This window comes from Eschrichtius robustus, chromosome 15 (genome assembly GCF_028021215.1).
Source record: "Eschrichtius robustus isolate mEscRob2 chromosome 15, mEscRob2.pri, whole genome shotgun sequence".
Taxonomy (NCBI): Eukaryota; Metazoa; Chordata; class Mammalia; order Artiodactyla; family Eschrichtiidae; genus Eschrichtius; species Eschrichtius robustus.
In genome coordinates this window covers 60,036,324-60,056,641 of record NC_090838.1, presented here as the reverse complement: position 1 = coordinate 60,056,641, position 20,318 = coordinate 60,036,324, and the positions used below count along the sequence as shown (strand labels likewise).

General features: G+C 41.7%; 1 protein-coding gene across 2 annotated transcripts in view; it reads right to left on the bottom strand.

Annotated features, from left to right (window-relative positions):
• The window catches only part of ANXA4 (annexin A4), a 73,671-nt gene that overhangs the window by 49,245 nt on the left and 4,108 nt on the right, over nucleotides 1–20,318 (bottom strand). The window contains exon 1 of one of the 2 annotated variants that reach the window (XM_068564352.1): nucleotides 6,607–6,859. The exons of the other annotated variant lie outside the window; for it this stretch is intronic. The gene's annotated coding sequence lies outside the window, so the exon portion shown is untranslated. Of the gene's footprint in view, nucleotides 1–6,606; nucleotides 6,860–20,318 lie in introns of those variants that run through there. 2 annotated transcript variants of the gene reach the window in all.

Sequence of the window (20,318 nt, the reverse complement as noted above, 5' to 3'; positions counted from 1 at the left end):
CAAACTTCAGCTCAGGGGCCAAATTCTATTTTTCTACAGTCTACAAGCTAAGAATGGTTTTTTACATTTTCAACAGTTGATCAAAAATCAAAAGAATAATATTTTATGACACATTAACATTACATAAAATGCAAATTTCAGTGGCGACTTGAGCAAAGCTTTCTGGAAATACTGAGAGTCATTATTCAATGAGCTAGAAATATTTTACTAAAGGAAAAAACTGTATCACACTTGAACACAGGGTGCTTTTAGCCCGACAATTTATTTTAAAACTTGGACAGCACACAGCGTAAGTCCATTTATATAAAGACAGCTGTTGTATATTTATTATTTACTAGTACCAACTGAGTTTCTAAATAGATTTGAGAAATGAATGCAGTAAATGGCACCCTTTGATTCCTTCATTAGATGTCAGGTAATACGTGTAAAGTGAACCCACACACATGCTTACTAGCACAGTATCTGGCACCTCAATAACTCTTGGCAAGAATGGGGGAAGGAATCGAACACCCCCTCCCTTAATACAGAATCGCCGTAGGCCTCTTCTTAACTGCGCAGAATAATCAGCCTCCAGAGGATGAAAGGCCCTTCTACATGAAACTCCATCCCTACAAGGCCGCCCACACGTCCGCAGGCCTGCAGAGCCAAGGATTCTTTATAGGAATCCTTTTCTGCCTCAGCCTCCTTGATTCATTTGCTCTTTCTCTCTGAAGGCCAGCCTACAATCACATAAACTGACCAGTATGACCAAGTTCACAATGACTCAGACTTTGTATTGGGGTTGTACAAGCTCCTTTGTGGCTCACAAGGGGGCAAATAATTAGCAACCGTGCCTCAGTCTTTACATCTGTGACTCGGTTTTGGGTGTCGCTCAAATGACCTTAAAAGCATCAGGACTCTTCAAGATGAAAAGACGAAGGCTGAAGGGACCATATGTTTGCGATGCCTTTTAAAAAAACCTATGGGTTATGCAGTGGGTGGGAAACTGCATCTCCTTTATAATATGGGAAGTCCTCACCTAGGGCTCAGGATAGGATTCCTGAAGATTTTAGGACATAGTTTTAGAGCAACTGAAAGAAAGCTGGGAACTAAATGTAAGAGACTTATCCCAATGGCAGTTACATGAGGGAATAATAAGTTATAAATAAGTTCAACCTATTTCAAGTAAGATTACATACACTTTCAGAAATAATTTATGATGAATTCATAAAGAAAAATTAGGTATGTCAAGAACACATCCCTACTGTTTTCCTCTAGGATGTCCAGAAGGATAATCATTACACTACCCTCCATTCTGCCCTATTGTTATCACTGCCCAGAATTGGCAAGCCAGGTACTGACTCAAGCATAAAGTTTCTCCTGTCCTTACGGCAGACTGCAGGTATGTGAACAAGGCCCTGACTCCTGGTAATATTTCAGTAGGCCATACAGGCAGCAGTGTGGTGCATTCCTCCCCACTCACCCAGAATTTGGAAAGCAGGCAAATTAGACTGACTAGTAAAATCAGTAAATAATCATCAAAACAAAGATATGCAAACTCATCTCAAGGAGAAAGAATGGCTCCCGAGATGAAGTTAGCTTGCTGAAGGGTATTAGACATATTTAAAGAAAAATTGTGTGCATCAACAATGCAGGCTCAACCCAAAACCATCAGAGAAGAGTACTTTGAAATATTTATCAAAACCCTGGCCTCAAGAAAGGGTGGCTTGGCCCCAGGATCAATGGTTCAGGCGTCAGACATTTCCCCACTATGAATATGAATTTTATCCATCTAAAACTCTTTGTTTTGATTCCTTGGTTGCCAAGCAACCTCTGGACTAGAGTTTGGCTTCCCATGTGGACCTGTCTACAAAGCACTGGAATATGAGGATTTTTGTCTAAGTAGCAGTTATATTTCTCAACATAAATAAATAAATTAGCGTGTGCAAGCATGTGAGTGCATATGTGTGATAAGCCTATAAATATGAACCCGTCCCTGAGAGGTGAACCCCCCCTTCCTGATGTGCTAACAAATACAGTTTCTCTGGTGCTGCTGGATGCGGCACCATGATGAATTCACCCCAGTACCAGATGCTCTCCTTGAGACCCCGACATAACTTGGCAGCCTCCGTTCAGATTCATAACATTCACTCACATCCCAGGACAGGCAACCTCAACCTTCATTGTGAAGGGATCTGATGTCCTTGTGACACATTCTTACTGAATCCTTCTCCTCCCTGGAAGATCACATGGGAGTGAGTCATTCACCATTTTTCTTTGGTACGTGGTTTCATTTTACATCCCACAGGATGACAAATTTAAACATTTAGTCTGTGGATCTGTGGAGTGCAAGCGGGCCCCACCCAGGCACTAAAGGTTTTTAAAACTGTCTATGAAATGGGAACATGAAAGCAACTCTTTTTCCTTGGAACTTAGATTCTTCTAAAGGTAAAGGACGGACTTCCCTGGTGGCACAGTGGATAAGACTCTGCGCTCCCAATGCAGGGGGCCTGGGTTTGATCCCTGGTCAGGGAACTAGATCTCACATGCATGCCGCAACTAAGAGTTCTCATGCCACAACTAAGGAGCCGGCGAGCCGCAACTAAGGAGCCTGCCTGCCACAACTAAGACCCGGCGCAACCAAATAAATAAATAAATAATAAAAACAAAGGAAATTTTGTTGCCGGGATGGCGTTTTCATTTTCAAACGTTTAATCCAAGGCAAAGTGTGCAAGCTAAATGAATGGAAAGTTGGAAACCTATTTTCTAAGCAATTACAGGGAAGAATCTATTCCAACCCATCATCTGGCAAGTAACTTATTAACAGTCTTTTGTCCAAATTTTAGCCACTTATTCATAGCATTGTTGGGAACAGTAATAATAATTTCAATCCACAAATAATTAAAAAACACAGGTTTTACATAGAATTTAAAACATCCCCACTACTTCTCTACCATTCCCACATCATGCCAAAGTCTATTAAAGTTTTCTACTCTGATTCCTTTGTCCAAAAGGCAGGGAGAAGGAGGGAAGGAACATTTATTAAACACTCCTCTACATGATCTTAATCTACCCAGTAACCTTTGGAGTCATGATATTATCTCCACTTTACAAACCAACTGGGTGATATAATAATGAAAGCTGGCTATGGTGAGTTCTATATTGTATTAAGAGATAAGATTAGAAAAATAAAAAGAGCAATGAGGTGGCCTTAATGATTGCTGGAGAGCTGGTTGGGCCCTGCACTCTTAGTTCAATGCTTGCTTTGCTACATGTCTTTTCTACTTCACATAATACCTCAGTGTCCCCAGGCACAAGCTTCAAGCAGGGCACAAATCAACGCATAGTCTAATAAATTTTATGAGTGTTTCTCTGGGTACTGTATTCATCTTCCATAGTATAAGGCTTCACATTTTCCTAAGTAATTTTCTTTCGTTATCTGAGTGACTCCAAATGCTTCCTGTGGACTGGAGATCTTTGGAATTCTGGTTGGCTGTTTTTTTTGTTGGTGGTGGTGTTTTAAAATTATTCTGCCTTTTAATTGCAGACAAACTGTTTGGATTCCCCTCGTCCTCTCAGGCTAGTGACCGTAGAAACAAGAAGCTGATGCACTGGTAACACCAATTATTGCTCTCAATCATGGAACTGATAGGATAGTTTCACTGATGTTTCATGCTCATTCATTCAACAAATATGATCTGAATGCCTGCCCCAGGCCAGGTACCATTCTAGGTGCTAAAAGGCACATCTTCATCACCCCATCTATTCCCTTCATACAGAAAATTATCCCCTGTGCCTTGTCTGTTCAAGAGTAGCCTATGAGTAAAAAAAATCCTGGAGGTGGTTGGCGAGAACTCTGCTGAACTTCCTTCCCATTGCAAGGACTCTACAACCTTTCCGAAGCCTCATCTCCCAGCCTTTAATCTCCTCCCTCTGGTCCTGGGGCTCACTCCTCCGTGGGACAGCCTCTGCCACTGCTCAGTGGCTCAGCAGCAGGAAAGCTGGCCTTGTATTCCTTGCCATGTGTGCTGGAGCTGGAGGGACTTTATTTTCAAATAAATATTTATTGACCATTTAGTTATACTGAGTGCCTAGGTCCTTTATCAATAGTCTACCTTTTCGCCTTCTCATTGTCCAGTGAACTGGGCATGATAACTTAAATTTTAGAAAAGTTAAGCATGATGCCCGAAGTCACTCATGTAGTGGGTGGTAGGAGCTGTGTTTTCAGTCACAGCCGTGACCCTAGAGACCTTTAGACTATACCATGTTAAATGCAGGCATGTGTACACACGTGTACCATTATGCATTAGGCCAGGCGTAATGCTAGAAGCTTTTAGAGTAATAATGGAATCAAAACTTTAAATTGTCACATCTTTTGCTGAGCTAAATGCTTTCTCCTTCTTCATGTCTTTAACAAGCTGGATGCAAAACAAAACAACAACAAAAACATTCCTCTCCCAGACTTATCCCCTGGAAACTAGACCACACTCCGACTGGCAGACAGCTCCCAGTCAACAGTGTTGATTACAAGACTGCTGGCTATTTGAAGAGACCACATTTCTAACCCCACACGCCCCTGCCCTAGTTCAGCCGTCCAGCCTTTCCAGTGGGAGAACAAGGCAACGTGGCTCTGTGACAGTGTCTCTTGGAGCTGACACGTGGCCAGAGTTGTGCCATTTCCAGCTGAGAGGGACACAAGGAGTCCATCCAGGCACATTCTGTGCCGCTCCCCCCATAACAGGGCCCAGAATCCTGTACTCAGTGCAGGGGTTCCAACCACAATATGAAAGTACCCCAAGTGCAGCCTGCTTCAGAGACTGACTGATGCATCACACCCTTGGGATAGTCTGAGTCCAGTGTCAAAGGTTTGAAATAATGGACCCATTTGGTTATGTTTATCCTAATGCCAGCAATATTTAGACTCTCCAGCGTACACCAGTAGGGAGAGAAAGAAGGGATGCTAGAAATAGCTCTTCCGGCTTATGCTACGAACCGAAAACAGCATGGGCTTTCATTCAAAGTCTAACATGGGTTTGGCGCAGCACTGACATGTTTTCTCAAGCCCCAGATGGCAGTTTACTTACGCTATTAGAGGCAGCGCCCCTCCAGAATTAAATCACAACTATTCTTTTGATCTCCCAGAGTTGATTTTCCCCCGTTTCAGATCAAAACGTCTAGCAAACCACAGGTGAGAGAGCAATCCAAGGCCATGATGTTAAGTACACAAAGAAAGCGGGAGTAGAAATGGAGCGGAAATGCCGGCCCCAGAAAGAGCTCATTTCCACCAGTGTTGGATTTTAAGGGTAGAGAAGACTACAGAGAGTGCCCAGCCCACCCCTTCATGTAGACATGAGATAGCCCTGTCTACAGGTAAGTGGTGGGTTTGCCTCTGGGTAACATGCGTGGTAATAACGTGTTGGATTCATTCACTGACCCAAGGTCTGGCAGGTGCTGGCAGCATGGGTGGGACAGGTTCACACTAGTACAGGAGAATCCGTGCCATCCCTCTGATGGGAAACAGCCATGGGAAGGCCCAAATCTGAGGGTGGTGCAGCCAACGCCACAGTCCCACTGGGGTTTATTTCTCACCCACATAGGAGAATATATTCTCCACCCTGAAGTAGGCAGAGATTTCTTAGATAGGACACAAAAAAGCACTAGCCATAAAAGCCAATATTGACAAGATTCATCAAAATAAAAAAGGTTTGCTCAATAAAAGACACTATTAAGAAAATTAACAGAAGAGCCATAGATTGGGGAAAAATATTCACTGCACATACATCTGACAAAGGACTTGAATCAAGAATATATAAAGAACTAAAAATCATAACACAAGGATGAACAAGGCAATTTTTTAAATGGGCAAAAGACTTGAACAGACACTTCACAAAAGATATATGAATGATCAATAAGTATACGAAAACATGCCTGTTATTGGTTATGCAGAAAATACAAATTAAAACCACAATGAGATACCATTTCACATCCCCTAAAATGGTTAAAAAAAAAAAAGGAAAACAAAAACCGGACACCATTAAATGTTAGAGAAGATATAGAGCAACTGAAACTTTCGAACACTGCAAACTTGAGAGAACTATTCGGCAGTTTCTAATAAGGTTAAACGTGAATCTACCCTTTGACTCAGGATTCCATCTCTTATTTACCCAAGATAAGTGAAAACCCATATCCACAAAAAAACTTGGGCAAGAGTGTTCACATGAGCCCTATTCACAACTGCTCCAAACTGGAGACAGCTCAAATGTCCATCAACAGATAAATGGATAAACAAATTGCAGAATATTCATGCAATGGAATACTATTCAGTAAACTACTGATATAGTGATAACATGGATGAATCTCTCAAATAGTATTCTGAGTGAATGAAGCCAAATAAAGCTTATATGAAATTTATATGAAATTCTAGAAAAAAAAAGCTAATGTATAACGCCAGAAAGCACAAAAATGGTTGCCTAGGGTCAGGGGTTGGCGGGTGGCGGTGAGGTGGAGGGGATATACCTGCCCAGGAGCATGAGGAAAGGAACTTTAGGGGGTGACTGAAATGTTCCTTATCTTGACTGGGGCAGTGGTACCCAGCTGTATACATTTGTCAAAACTCATTGAACTCACCTCACACCCATTAGGATGGCTACTATTAAAACAAAACAAAACGGGACTTCCTTGGCAGTCCAGTGGTTAAGACTCTGTGCTTCCACTGCAGGGGGCGCAGGTTCAATCCCTGGTCAGGGAACTAAGATCCCACATGGTGCGGCCAAAAAACAAAAACACAAAAACAAAAACAAAAACAAAACAAAACAGAAAATAACAAGTGTCAGTGAAGATGTGGAGAAACCGGATCCCTTGTGTACTGCTGGCAGGAGTGTAAAATCGTACAGCCACTTTGGAAAACAGCATGGTGGTTCCTTGAAAAGTTAAAAATAGAGTAATTACTATGTGATTCAGCAGTTCCACTTATGGGTATATGTATTCTGGATATATATATATATATATATATATATGTGTATATGTGTATATATATATATATATATATATGTGTGTATCTTTTAAAAACATTGAAAGCAGGGACTGAAGGAGATATTTGTATATCCATGTTCACAGCAGCACTATTCAAAATAGCCAAAAGATGGAAGCAACCCATGTGTCAACTGACAGATGAATGGATAAATACAATGTGGTACATACACACAATGGAATATTATTCAGCCTTAAAAAGAAAGGAAATTTGACACGTGCCACAACATGGATGGACCTTGAGGACATTACACTAAGTGAAATAAGCCAGACACAAAAAGATCAATACTGTATGTTTCCACTTATATTAGGTACTTAGTCAAACTCATAAAACAGAAGGTAGAATGGTAGTGCCAGGGGGTGAGAGAAAGGGAGGAAAAGGAGTTATGGTTTAGCAGGTACAGAGTTGCAGTTCCGCAAGATGAAAAGAGTGGTGGTGATAGTCGCAAAACAATGTAAATGCGCTGAACGCCACTAAACTGAACCCTTAAAAATAGTTAGGATGGTAAATTTTACCTTACGTGTATTTTACCACAATTTTTTAAAAATAATTTTTTTCCAATAAAAATTGAATTTTATTTATTTTTTTATACAGCAGGTTCTTATTAGTTATCTGTTTTATACATATTAGTGTATATATGTCAATCCCCATCTCCCAATTCATCCCACCACCACCCCACCCCGCTTTCCCCACTTGGTGTCCATACGTTTGTTCTCTGCATCTGTGTCTCTATTTCGGCCCTGCAAACCGGTTCGTCTGTACCATTTTTCTAGGTTCCACATATATGCGTTAATACACGATATTTGTTTTTCTCTTTCTGACTTACTTCACTCTGTATGACAGTCTCTAGATCCATCCACGTCTCTACAAATAACCCAATTTCATTTCTTTTTATGGCTGAGTAATATCCCATTGTATACATGTACCACATCTTCTTTATCTTACGTGTATTTTACCACAATTTTTAAAAAATAATTTTTAAAAAGTGAACTCCTTAAAAAAAAACAAACCTCATTGAACTAAGCACTTAAGATCTGTGCATTTTATTGTATGTAAATTATACTTCAATAAGATAGTAAACATGTCTACAGCCAAAAGTATATGATTAAGATAACACACACCTATACAGCTTTGTAGGCTGATAGTGGCCTCTCAGGGGAAGCCTGCTGCTGTTCTCTTTCATTTAGCAATACCCACTCAAAGGCAAAGTCCAACTCAGTGGAATCCAAAAATCCATACGGCTTTTGCACAGCATCACGGGTAAAACCATGGCTCCTCAGGGATAACAACTATTCAAAGAGAAAAATCTGTTCTGCATAGTTAAGCTTTGCCACAGGTTACACTGTTTTCCTGATCCATTTTCCGAGTTATTTTAGAATTAGAGGCCCTCAAGGAAATGTGAAAGGTCACTTAATTCCATGTTCCCCTTCAGAAATACCATAAGTAAACTATTCCAGGCAAGTAAGACTCTAAGACAGGAACGCCACTAGCTGTTCACCTAGGATGATCACAAGTTACTGGTGCTGATCTCCAGTTCTTGTCTCTTCTATCACCAGAGCTTCTGTATGTCCATCTGCACCTGGGTTACCCGGACCCCTCCTTATGAATCACAAACAACAGGCCGCATATCCTGAGACCCAAATTTCAAGGTTGACCAGTACTCTTGATCTCCTGTCTTGTCTCAGCCATCATAAGTCTTAAGGGTAAACAAGGCAAGCACCTCAACAGGAAAAAGAACCCAGAATCTAACATCTGGCCTTTCTCTTACAATCTTTCCCAGAGAAACTAAAATCCACTCCATGGTTCTTTACAAAATCCTTGTGATGCAGGAAGGGAGGAGACAGACGGGACCCGAATGAGAAACTATAGTACTGGAGGGGAGTGACCGGTAAAGAGGCTGTGAGAAAGCCTGACGTGGCCAGGCGTCGTCCTCTTGTCCTGCTAGGGTTTGTTTGCCTGTAGGTAGGAAAACAGGTATTATGCAGCCCAGGCCTTTCCTTACCAATACCACCACTTCTGTTCGCCACGAGGGAAGAATACACTCTTCCTAAATGAACAGGAAAAGCAACTAGGTTTTCCTTCACAGATTTACAGTGCTTCAACCTTGGAGATCTGGAAGCGAGCAGAGAATAAACACTGCTCTCTTAAATGTCACATGTTCTTCTGGCACCTCCACGCCCTGCAAATATGCAAGATCTAGCTCTGTGGGCAATTCCACTCCCCCCTGGATCAGACACTCCCTCAGTGGGCCAGCGCAGGGTTCTATTTCCAAATCTTTCCAGAGTTCAAGCTGACTCTGAAAGAAGAATACAAATACAGAACTGTTAAAATTCTCCCACAGTGGATGTCTGATTCACACAGGGAACTTGCTATTTCTGATGCCGCCTCTCCCAGTTTTTTCATTAAAAACCTCACGAAGGGGGGGCGGTGGTAGGATGAATTGGGAGATTGGGATTGACATATATACACTAATATGTATAAAATAGGTAACTAATAAGAACCTGCTGTATTAAAAAAAAATAAATTAAATTAAAAAATAAAAACTCATGAAGGCACGGGGAGGCAATGGAAGAAACTCCGTGACAAAACCCAAAGCTCTAGGACTGACATGAGACAATGTCAGAAGCTGAGAGGAACTGAAAGTAACTTGAGGCAGATGGAGTGAGTGTGTGTGTGTGTGTGTGTGTGTGTGTGTGTGTGAGAGAGAGAGAGAGAGAGAGAGAGACAGAGAGAGGGAGATAGTGGGGAGACGGGTTACACGCCTCCATCAGCTGTCTGATGTGGGGATCCATCCAGAAAAGCCCAGCCCAGCCACCTGAGTTGAGAAGCTGTGGGGTGGACCCTTAACTGACCCTACTCATCCCCAAACCAGACAAGAGGCAGAGTAGATGCAGGGAAAGGTGACCAGTGAAAAGAACCCTGGCGGAAATGCATCATTTATATATCAGAGAACCGGGCACTGGGGGTAGGAAAAGATGCTACCTTGGAGAGGCAGAAAGAAACAAAGAGAAAACCAGCTAGAGGTGGGAATTCGATCAGGCACTGTACAAACAACCTTCTCTCCTGCTTAAAGCTGATGCCAACACAAAAAGGTGCACAGGATGGGACCAATGTGTCCCGTCCACCCTATCCTTGACAGACACAGTCTATACCTGTGCCATGCAATGCCACAGCCACAAGCCACAAGCGGTTATGAGTAACTGAAATGCAGCTAGTGTGACAGAGAAAATAACTTTAAATTTTGTTTAATTTTAAGTAAGTTTAAAGTTTTAAATTGAGGCAGTATAAGATATTTTTCCATAACACACAGCTGCAATATTTTGGTGGGGTCACATTTCACTTTAACCATTGCACTGTGCTGTGCGCATGTCAGGCTCGTTGCATCTGTTCCAGTTTTACATCTAATCACACCGCCAATCCACTTGGTGTCAACGGATTGATTCACTTTGACTGATACTATCTATGGAGTGATGCAACATTTTTAATGTTTATTTGAATATGTCTTGCAGACAGCATGAATTACAGTGATATCTATGTAAATTGTAATTTGTAATCACATTTAAATACTTATTTTAATTATAACATTTTCCAGTGTGAAAAAATAACTATGGACACATTTAAAAATTTTAAATGAAGGCAGCTTACTGATGTGGAATTGAGTGGAGAGGCAGAAGCATTATGACTGGCACAGTAAGGAAAAAGAGATTCAATTGGCATAAGAGTTAGTGAATTAACTGGGACAGGTGCAGTTTTAAAAGTGATATGCTTTTCATTTTAAAGTCAAATCAATTCTAAAAAAGATGAACCAGTTTTTTCAATGTGGATGCAAATATTAAAGGAAAATTATTTTTTGGTACTTAAATTTTTTTGGAAAACTTTTATGTATGGTTGAAATAATGCGAGTATGTGAATCTACATGAAAACTAAATTTTATTAAATCTAAATACAGATCAAGTATTTCTGATGAAACTTCAGCAACAGAATTCAGATGTTCTGTCAGTGTAAAATACACACTGGTTTGTTAAGACTTAGTATGACAAGAATACTGTAAAATATCTCATTAATCATTTCTTATACTGATTATACATTGAAATGATAATACTTTGAATCTATTGGGTAAGATAATTGATATTATTAATTTCACCTATATCTTTTTATTTTTAAAAATGTGACTACTAGATAATTCAAACTTACATTTGTGGCTCACTTTATATTTCTATTACATACCTTGTGTAATAATAATTATGATAGCTATTGTTGAGCACTTATAATGTGTCAGACACTGTTCTAAACACTTTACGTGAATGATTATCTCAGATTATCTCTTTTAGATCTCACCAAGAGAATTATTTATCTTCTTGGTGCCTTAATTTCCCCATTTGTTAAAAAAGAAAGAAAAACACATTGTGGGTCTATGACAAAAGAACAGAAGCCTCATAATATTTAAAGGCAAAGCTTATCCCTGAAAATAACCCACTTAATTATTCATAAGAAACATTCAGGGAACCACTGGCAGAAGAATACATTCTAAATAGGAGAAAATGATTAGCATAATAACATCAAGAAATCCTTTGAGACTAAAGATTTTGGCTTAAATATTCTGTATTCAGCACATCAAGGCCAAGATTAGTTTTCTATGATAACCCTTTTCCTCCCTCCTGAGTGGCAAGATATTTTTTTTTTTGGTTTTATTTTATAAGAAATTCACTTTTGAAAAACAGTGACTTTTTTTTTTTTAATTTATTTTTGGTTGCGTTTGGTCTTCGTTGCTGCGTGCCGGCTTTCTCTAGTTGTGGCCAGCAGGGGCTACTCATCGTTGCGGTGCGTGGGCTTCTCATTGCAGTGGCTTCTCTTGTTGCAGAGCAAGGGCTCTAGGCGCGCGGGCTTCAATAGTTGCGGCTCGCGGGCTCAGTAGTTGTGGCACACAGGCTTAGTTGCTCTGCAGCATGTGGGATCTTCCTGGAGCAGGGCTCGAACCCGTGTCCCCTGCATTGGCAGGCGGATTCTTAACCACTGCTCCACCTGGGAAGTCCCGTGGCAAGAGATTTTATTTTTAAAACACTCATGTGTATTTAAGAGGGCTTACCAAATCATATCTAAATAATATTCTTTTCACTACTGTTTGGATTCAACTATTTTTTTCCCCCATAAAAATAAATCCTCCAGCAGGAGTCCTTCTAAAAGACATGGAGACTATCTGCAGAGATCATAAAAAATCTAATATTAACACCTTAAGAGGGACTTCCCTGGTGGTCCAGTGGTAAAGAATCCACCTTACAATGCAGGGGACGCGGGTTTGATCCCTGGTCAGGGAACTAAGATCCCACATGCCGCAGGGCAACTAAGCCCATGCGCCACAACTACTGAGCTCACAGCGCCTCAACTAGAGAGCCCGCGAGCTGCAAAATACAGAGCCCACGCACTCTGGAGCCCACGTGCCACAATTTAAGAAGAGAAAACCCCCGCACCACACCTAGAGAGAAGGCCAGGAGCTGCAATGAAAGACCCCACGTGCATCAGCAACAACCCCAGTGCATGCTGCAACTAAGACCCAATGCAGCCAAAAAAATAAATAATAAAAAACTAAAAATAAAAAAACACCTTAAGAGATCACAGAAAAGATAAAACAGAAAATACTGGGTAGCTTTTAAAAAATAACCTTCATTTATTATAAAATGTACATGGCAGAAAATTTATTTGGTTTTACTTCTGTTTTAGCAACCTCAGGATTTTGTAATTGTAACAATGACGTATGGACCCAGGATAGTTAGCATTAATTTTATTTGTCACCTCTCTTTCCCTCCAGTTGTTATTATTTAAGTTGCCTGCATGGTCTGATAAACTTGTTTCCCAAACCCAGTGAGAACGTGGGCAGAGGTAGAATATTCCAGTGCAGTGCTAAAAATTATGGATCTTTCCTACAAATGGAAAAGATCAACTTTCATAGAATTTTAGAGACTATAAGGTCTTAAGTAATCATATCTATTTCTCCCTTTGATTTTTTTTTAAAATTTATTTATTTTATTTATTTTTTTTTGGCTGCGTTGGGTCTCGTTGCTGCGTGAGGGCTTTCTCTAGTTGCGGCGAGCAGGGGCTACTCATCGTTGCGGTGCACAGGCTTCTCATTGCGGTGGCTTCTCTTGTTGCAGAGCACAGGCTCTAGGGCGCAGGCTCAGTAGTAGGCTCGGTATTGGTTGTTCAGGTTTTTTTATGCTATGACTACAATCTTTAGAGTTAGCATTGTAGATTTTATTCTTCTTTTGACCTATTCCTGTGATATCTGATAATTATATTTCCAGTTGTCCTCCAAATTTAAAAGGATATCCAAATCCCAGCCAGCCATAAGCTTGTTTGCTTGCTTTATTTTTTTACTATTTATTTATAATTTAATATTTAGGAGGTGTAGTACTGAACCTTATCGTTGGTTTAACTTGCTTTTTTTTTTTTAATTTGCAATTTTTAAATAATTCTTTATTTTATTTATTTATTTTTGGCTGTGTTGGGTCTTCGTTTCTGTGCAAGGGCTTTCTCTAGCTGCGGCAAGCAGGGGCCACTCCTCATCGCGGTGCACGAGCCTCTCACTATCGCGGCCTCTCTTGTTGCGGAGCACAGGCTCCAGACGCACAGGCTCAGTAGTTGTGGCTCATGGGCCTAGTTGCTCCGCAGCATGTGGGCTCTTCCCAGACCAGGGCTCGAACCCGTGTCCCCTGCACTGGCAGGCAGACTCTCGACCACTGCGCCACCAGGGAAGCCCTAACTTGCTTTTTCGAATGAGCAGCAGTAACACTCTCTTCTCTTTTTCCACTTGTATCCTTCTTTGTGAATTGTTTGTTTGCATTTTTTGCCCATTTTTGGGATCCTGGTGCTTCACTAACACATTTCTAGAAATTATGAATATATTATAAAATTTAATAATATTTTATATCAAGAATTTATTATGTATCTTTCCAATTTCATATTCTCCTTTCAGTACAGTCAAAATTCACGAGAAAAATTGTAAATCATACTTTTGTACTTTGTACTCTTCCCTCTTAGTATTACTTCAATGGTTAGAAAAGTCTCTTTTTGGGTGTAATGTTGATAATTGTTGAGCTGGGTGAGGAACAGGTATATGGGGCTTACATTTTACTGTTCTCCCACTTTGGGTATATGTGGGGAAAAGTCCATAATGAAAACTTTTTTAAAAGTCTCTCTTCCCCATTGCTAGAATAGGTGCTTTATTTTATTTCTGTTTTTCTCCCACCCCTTTCATGTTCCCAGTTGAGGAAACTCTTGCCCAGGAGGTTAAAGTCACTCGCTTACTATATGACTCATCCGGTTTCCTACCCACTAAACTTAGCCATCACGTCTTCTTTTTTAGGCACGGGGAAAACAATCAATGACATGGCTATTTGGAAAGAGCTAGAATTCAATTCAAGAAAGTCTGGCTGGAAGATCCCAAGTAGCTGGTGCTTTATCCCTACAAGCTTACTCCAACCCTGATTCACCAGCGAGACATGAGGAGACCAGAGGTGTGCTAATAAACTAACAGCCGGCTCTCCAGGGAAAGAAAACCCTGGTTTGTCTTCACGTCTTTGGTGAAAATATTTCCAACATGACCAATTTCAACTTACTTATGTGGTGTCACTGAACTTGGAGCTGGGAATAAGTAGGCAGTAGTACACCATTATATAGTATTTCCACCACACAGACATAAGAGACCATATATAATAGTGAAATGTAGTAAAATAATTGGAAAGTGATGGGTTGTTTTAAATAAAACTTATTTAAAAATAAATACATAAAACTTATTTATAAATATGTCTATCTTAATGTAATGTATTTACGCCTAAGTTCATTTAACTGAATTTTTCTTAATTGATTTATTTTATTTATTTATTTTTGGCTGCGTTGGGTCTTCGTTGCTGTGCACTGGCTTTCTCTAGTTGTGGCGAGCGGGGGCTACTCTTCGTTGCGGTGCGCGGGCTTCTCATTGCAGTGGCTTCTCTTGTTGCAGAGCACGGGCTCTAGGAGCGCAGTCTTCAGTAGCTGTGGCACGCAGTCTCAGTAGTTGTGGCTTGCGGGCTCTAGAGCGCAGGCTCAGTAGTTGTGGCCCACGGGCTTAGCTGCTCCATGGCATGTGGGATCTTCCCGGACCAGGACTTGAACCCGTGTCTCCTGCACTGGCAGGCAGATTCTTAATCACTGCGCCACCAGGGAAGCCCTAACTGAATTTTAAATAGTGGCTATATTTAACAATCAGCTTGCAAACCCCCTGAACACTTAACAACCATCTCTGATGGACTGATACAAGAACGCTCCAGCACACCACTGGGAGAACAGAGATGAAGGATGATTTTCTATTTAATTGTGGTAAAATATGCATAACAAAACTTACCATTTTAACAATCTTAAGTGTACAATTCACTGGCATTAATTACATTCCCAATATCATGCAACCATCACCACATCCCAAACAGAAACCCTGTACCCATTAAATAATAACTCTATATTCCCCCCTCACCCCAGCCTCGGCTAACCATCATTCTACTTCCTGTCTCTATGAATTTGAATTTGGCTTTTCTAGGCATCTCCTATATGTGGAATCATATTTGTTCTTTTGTGTCTGGATTATTTCACCTGGCATAATGTTCTCAAATTTCTTCTATCCATATGTTTGAGCACATATCAGAAATTCCTTTCTTCTTAAGGTAAAAGCAGGAGTTTAACTAAGACCAATATTTAAGGCCACCTTTAGTGCCCAGACAACCATGCTTGGCCTGGAGGGAGGGTGTGTGGATGTCACTTCGTCTTCTCACTTCTGAGGAATAAGCCTTCCCCAGATTCACTGAAGTACAGAAAACCCTGGGAATCCAGTCCACCCAAAGCATGGCCCTGGTGGGGAGGTCACAGGGCAGCTTTAATAGGGAGCACAGAAGAACCTGAAAAAGGTAGAAGGCGCCCTGCGCATGATTAAAATCCCACTATGTTTATCTTTTCAATAAATCCAGACCAGTATTTCAACCTAAAAGAAGTTCATATAACCTAGTGGCTGTGAAAGTGTGGTTCCCAGACCAAGAACGTCACCATCAACTGAGAATTTGTTAAAAGTGTAAATTCTCAGGCCCAACCCCAGACCTACAGAATCCAAAACTCTGGGGCTGGGGCCCAGCAATTTAGTTTTTAAGAAGCCCACCAGGTGATTCTGATGCATTCTCAAATTTGAGAACCACTGCTTTAGAGTAATGATTCTAGATTCCAACTACTGATGCCTAAAATGGTCCCCAAACCACCCCATGGGCATTTTATAAGTGTAGATTCCCACTCATGATCTTACATCAAGAATAAGATAATGGGGGGAAAAAACAGGCAAAATTTTATTAATGGAAGGGGGGGGTGTATCATAACATTAACACCGTTTAATATATACAAGCATAGCTATGCATAAATATGACTCAGGAAATATGTTTGCCAAAGATTATTTAAACAGTAGAGTTCTCAAAACCACCCACTGCAAACATGCTTTACTTCTGGCAGGCCTGCTCTGTTAATTTATAAGATCTGTGAAACTCCAAATTCAAGTCTCTTCCTGCATGTGAGTGCTGGCCTAGGCTATAAAGGAGGACATTCAGCGCTGGAGGTAGGAGGCTGGGAATCCAGAACAAGGGCGGCGCTCCAGTCCCTGCTCCAAGATTCAAACCCACTAGGAGAGCCAGTTTATTCTGGCATAAATCTGAGATAGTTGTGTCTATTGTGCAGGATTTCTGCCAGGATTAGCAATAATGTCAATCCCCATTATACCCTCCTTCCTCATTAAGAGAACCTTCATGAGTTGACAGATTGGGTTTGGTAAGCCAGGAAGGTGGGACTCCCCAGAAAGAAATAATGACTGGTCCAAGGCAAGCCCATTCCAACCGCCACAATGGTCTATGAGTGGCCATGTGACACACTCTGGCCAATGAGAAATAAAGGCAAGCCTGCCAAGAGGTTTGGAGACAGAGTGTCCCCCAGGCTAAAAGAGATAGCGTCAGCCTACCAACTTCCTCCTTCCTTCTGGCCTTGGATGATGTCAGGACTTGGCGTCTGGAGCTATGGCTTGAAAAGGATTCTAATTAGTACAGAGAGTAAAGCACCTAGCTCGGTACCTGGGAAAAGTCCTCAAACTTTAGTGTGCACAAAAATCACTCAGGGAGTGTTTAGAAAAATGGATTTGGGAGATGCTAGACTCTAGAGCTTGAGTCAGTAAATCTTGGGTGGGGCTCAAAGACCTTATGTAATCAAGTTCCAATAAGCACCCCTGCTTACTCTCCTCACACCCAGTTCCAGGCCCTGATTCTCATTTAGGTAGTCCCTGCATGAGACCCCCCCCCCCATTCCAAAACTGCCACTTGCTGTGTGGGCAGGCACTCATCGTCTTTACTTAAATAGTTATTTTGCCCCAATCAGGTACTAGGCATTGTGAAAGAAACAGAGATGAAGATGATCTTTCTCTCAAGGAGCATGTAAGCTAGTAAGAGAAACAAAACAGGTATATAACCAATCCAATGACAAAGCAGTGCTCGGCAACTGTTATAAGACCTTCAGGGTAGCGAGAGACTACAGACTAAGTCGTCCCACCACCACCCAAGAGAGTCAAAAAGCTCTCATTTGATTAAAGCTTAGAAAGACAGAGAGCAAAGACGTCTGTAGGCAAAGACAGTAAAAACGAAGCCTCAGCTCTGATTATGAATGGTAAGACTTATTTGGAAAAGAGTATAGTTGACCCTTGAACAATACAGGTTTGAACTTCCCCAGGGCCACTTATACCTGAGTTTTTTTCCACTAAATTCTACTGCACCAGTACACCATCCACAGATGGTTGAATCCGCGGGTGTAGAACCAAGGATACTGAGGAACCAAGGATAAGCGGATGGACTGTAAAGTGATATGTGGATTTTCAACTGTGCAGGAAGTGAACAGCCCCCGAGTTGTTCAAGGGTCAAGTGCATTAAGTGTGGAGTTGGGCTGGTTTAAGGACATGAAGAGAGTAGAGATAAAGGCTGGAACAGTCATTTTCAAAAATGGGGCATTCTGTGGGGCTTGGAGGTTGGACTGAATTTTCCAGGCCATGAAAAATAGTACATTCCTTCAGCATCCCTTTGGTGAGCACCTACTGTGCACTGGGCCAGAGGACTGGGGACACATGGCCCTGCCCTCAGAGGAGCTCAGAGCTGAGGGGAGGGCACAGGCCTGTCATCAGGCACAAAAGTGTGAACATTCCTGTGGTAGGGGAATCACAGGGAGACAGGAGCACCCAGGGGAGAACCCTCACCCAGATTAAGCCAATCGGGATGAAGACTATGTCCAAGCCAAACCTTAAAGAGTTGGCCTAGTGTAGGGCAGGGAAGCAGGGAGTCTTGTTTTTCCAAGGCTGAATCTCTGCCTTGATTTCCTTCCTGGTACCCAGAGCTTCCTTTTTATTTAAAAACATTTATCACATAACTGTGCTAAGCACTGGATCAGATGCAAAAGAAAACAGGGATTTATAACCTAGGCCAGCAGTCTGTAATATGGGATCCCTGGACTCTCTAAGACCTACCCCCTAATAATTGGTCCTGTCTCCCATGGGCCTACAGAATGGCCTTAATTTCTGAGGGCCCTCCCGCTCTGGCCGCTGGGACTAGTCCTGCTCTGGCTGACGTGCCACTCCTCCACTGTGCCTGGTCTTGCTTTCTCATCCCCATGCCTGTGCATAAGCCCTTCTTCTCCTCGCCCACCTCCAGGATGGTTCCTCCTCCAGGAAGCCTCCTCTGATCACCCAGGATGGAGTTAGGTACACCCCCTCAGTTCTATGGCAGTCTGTGCATAGTGTATCAAATAATTTATCATGCAGTCCTGTGATTTTTAAATTGTTGATTTGCTTGTTTGTCTCCCTAAGGATGGGGTCTGGGTATTTTATCCTTGAATATCTAGCATATGTCACATCGTATAATAAATGAATGAGCCTTTTTCCATTTGGCGGCGGCCACTGACATCCTGCCTACCACCTGAAGACCCTTCTCTGAGGTGCTGAGCTGCCTCTCCTGCCCCTAGATGCTGCCCCAAGTCTTGCTCCCATAGGGATGCACCACCAGCATCATGACACAGCACATCATCCTCGTTTGGTGTCTGCTCCACTCCTCACCTAACAGCTGGGACTCCCTGCCTACTTAGAACGACCCAGGCGACATCAAATCCATCTTGGACCAGTGGTTTGGACATAGCCTCTACCTCTTTACCTCTGAAAAACTCCAACCCCGTAGTCAGCTTAGTCTACCAGCCCTGCCTTCTCACGCTGATTCCCCACTTTTAACCCATTACATAGTATAACAGAGTAGTAAGCACAGGAGATAGAATCAGACTGCCAAGTTCAAATCTTGCCTCTACCACTTGCTAGTATGTGATGTCGAGCAAATTCCTCAATCCCTTTGTGCCTCAGTTTCTGCATCAGTATAATGGAGACGACATTAGCAGGACCCACCTAACACAGGTGAAAATTTTTAGAAAAATAACATGCCAGGTGTTTGGCACAGGGTCAGGCTCATAGGGAACACTAGGTTTCAGCCTGCAGAGAGGCACAGACCTCACAGACTGAGCCGTAGAAGGAGGTCCAGGTTCTGAAGCCAAAGCCAGGTCTCTGAGTGCCCATGACCTGATACCACTGTGAGGACTTTCTCTGACAAAGCGCCCTGCCCCAGCAGGTCTATCTAGTCTACAAGCTGTGACTTATCCCGTCTACCTCCTCTCTCTGCTTCTGCAGCTAAAAACACATGGAACCATCGGATCATTTAAATGCAGAACTTTCCCCACCATGCAAGTCAAGGCACCTTACAATATTTTTGCAACCAGGTAAAGTATAGCCAAATGAAATGTATGAGCGATTCTACTTCATCTCATTGGAAACCAAAGCACATTCCATGCTAGCTCTTTGTATACAAATAAGAAAGTATATGACCATATATTAATTTTAAGGTTGGAAAACTTGATAATTGTACATTCTTCATTTCTGTTTCATTCTCCCTCTTCACAAGCAGGGTTAAATGGACAGGTGCTATCTGTAACTCTCTGTTTTAAAAGCTGACAATACATGAACATGATAAAAAAAAAAAACTCAAATAGTACCAAAAAGCATATGTTGATAAGTCTGTAAGAACTTCACCTCCCTCCAACTACAGTGGCAGTCATAATTTTCCTGTGTATCCTTTCAGAAGTATTTATGCATTAACAAGTACCTAAGAATATAAATAGCCTCCACGATTCTTATATACAGAAATGTTAGCACATCTTGTAAACCTGTATTTTGCTTTAAATA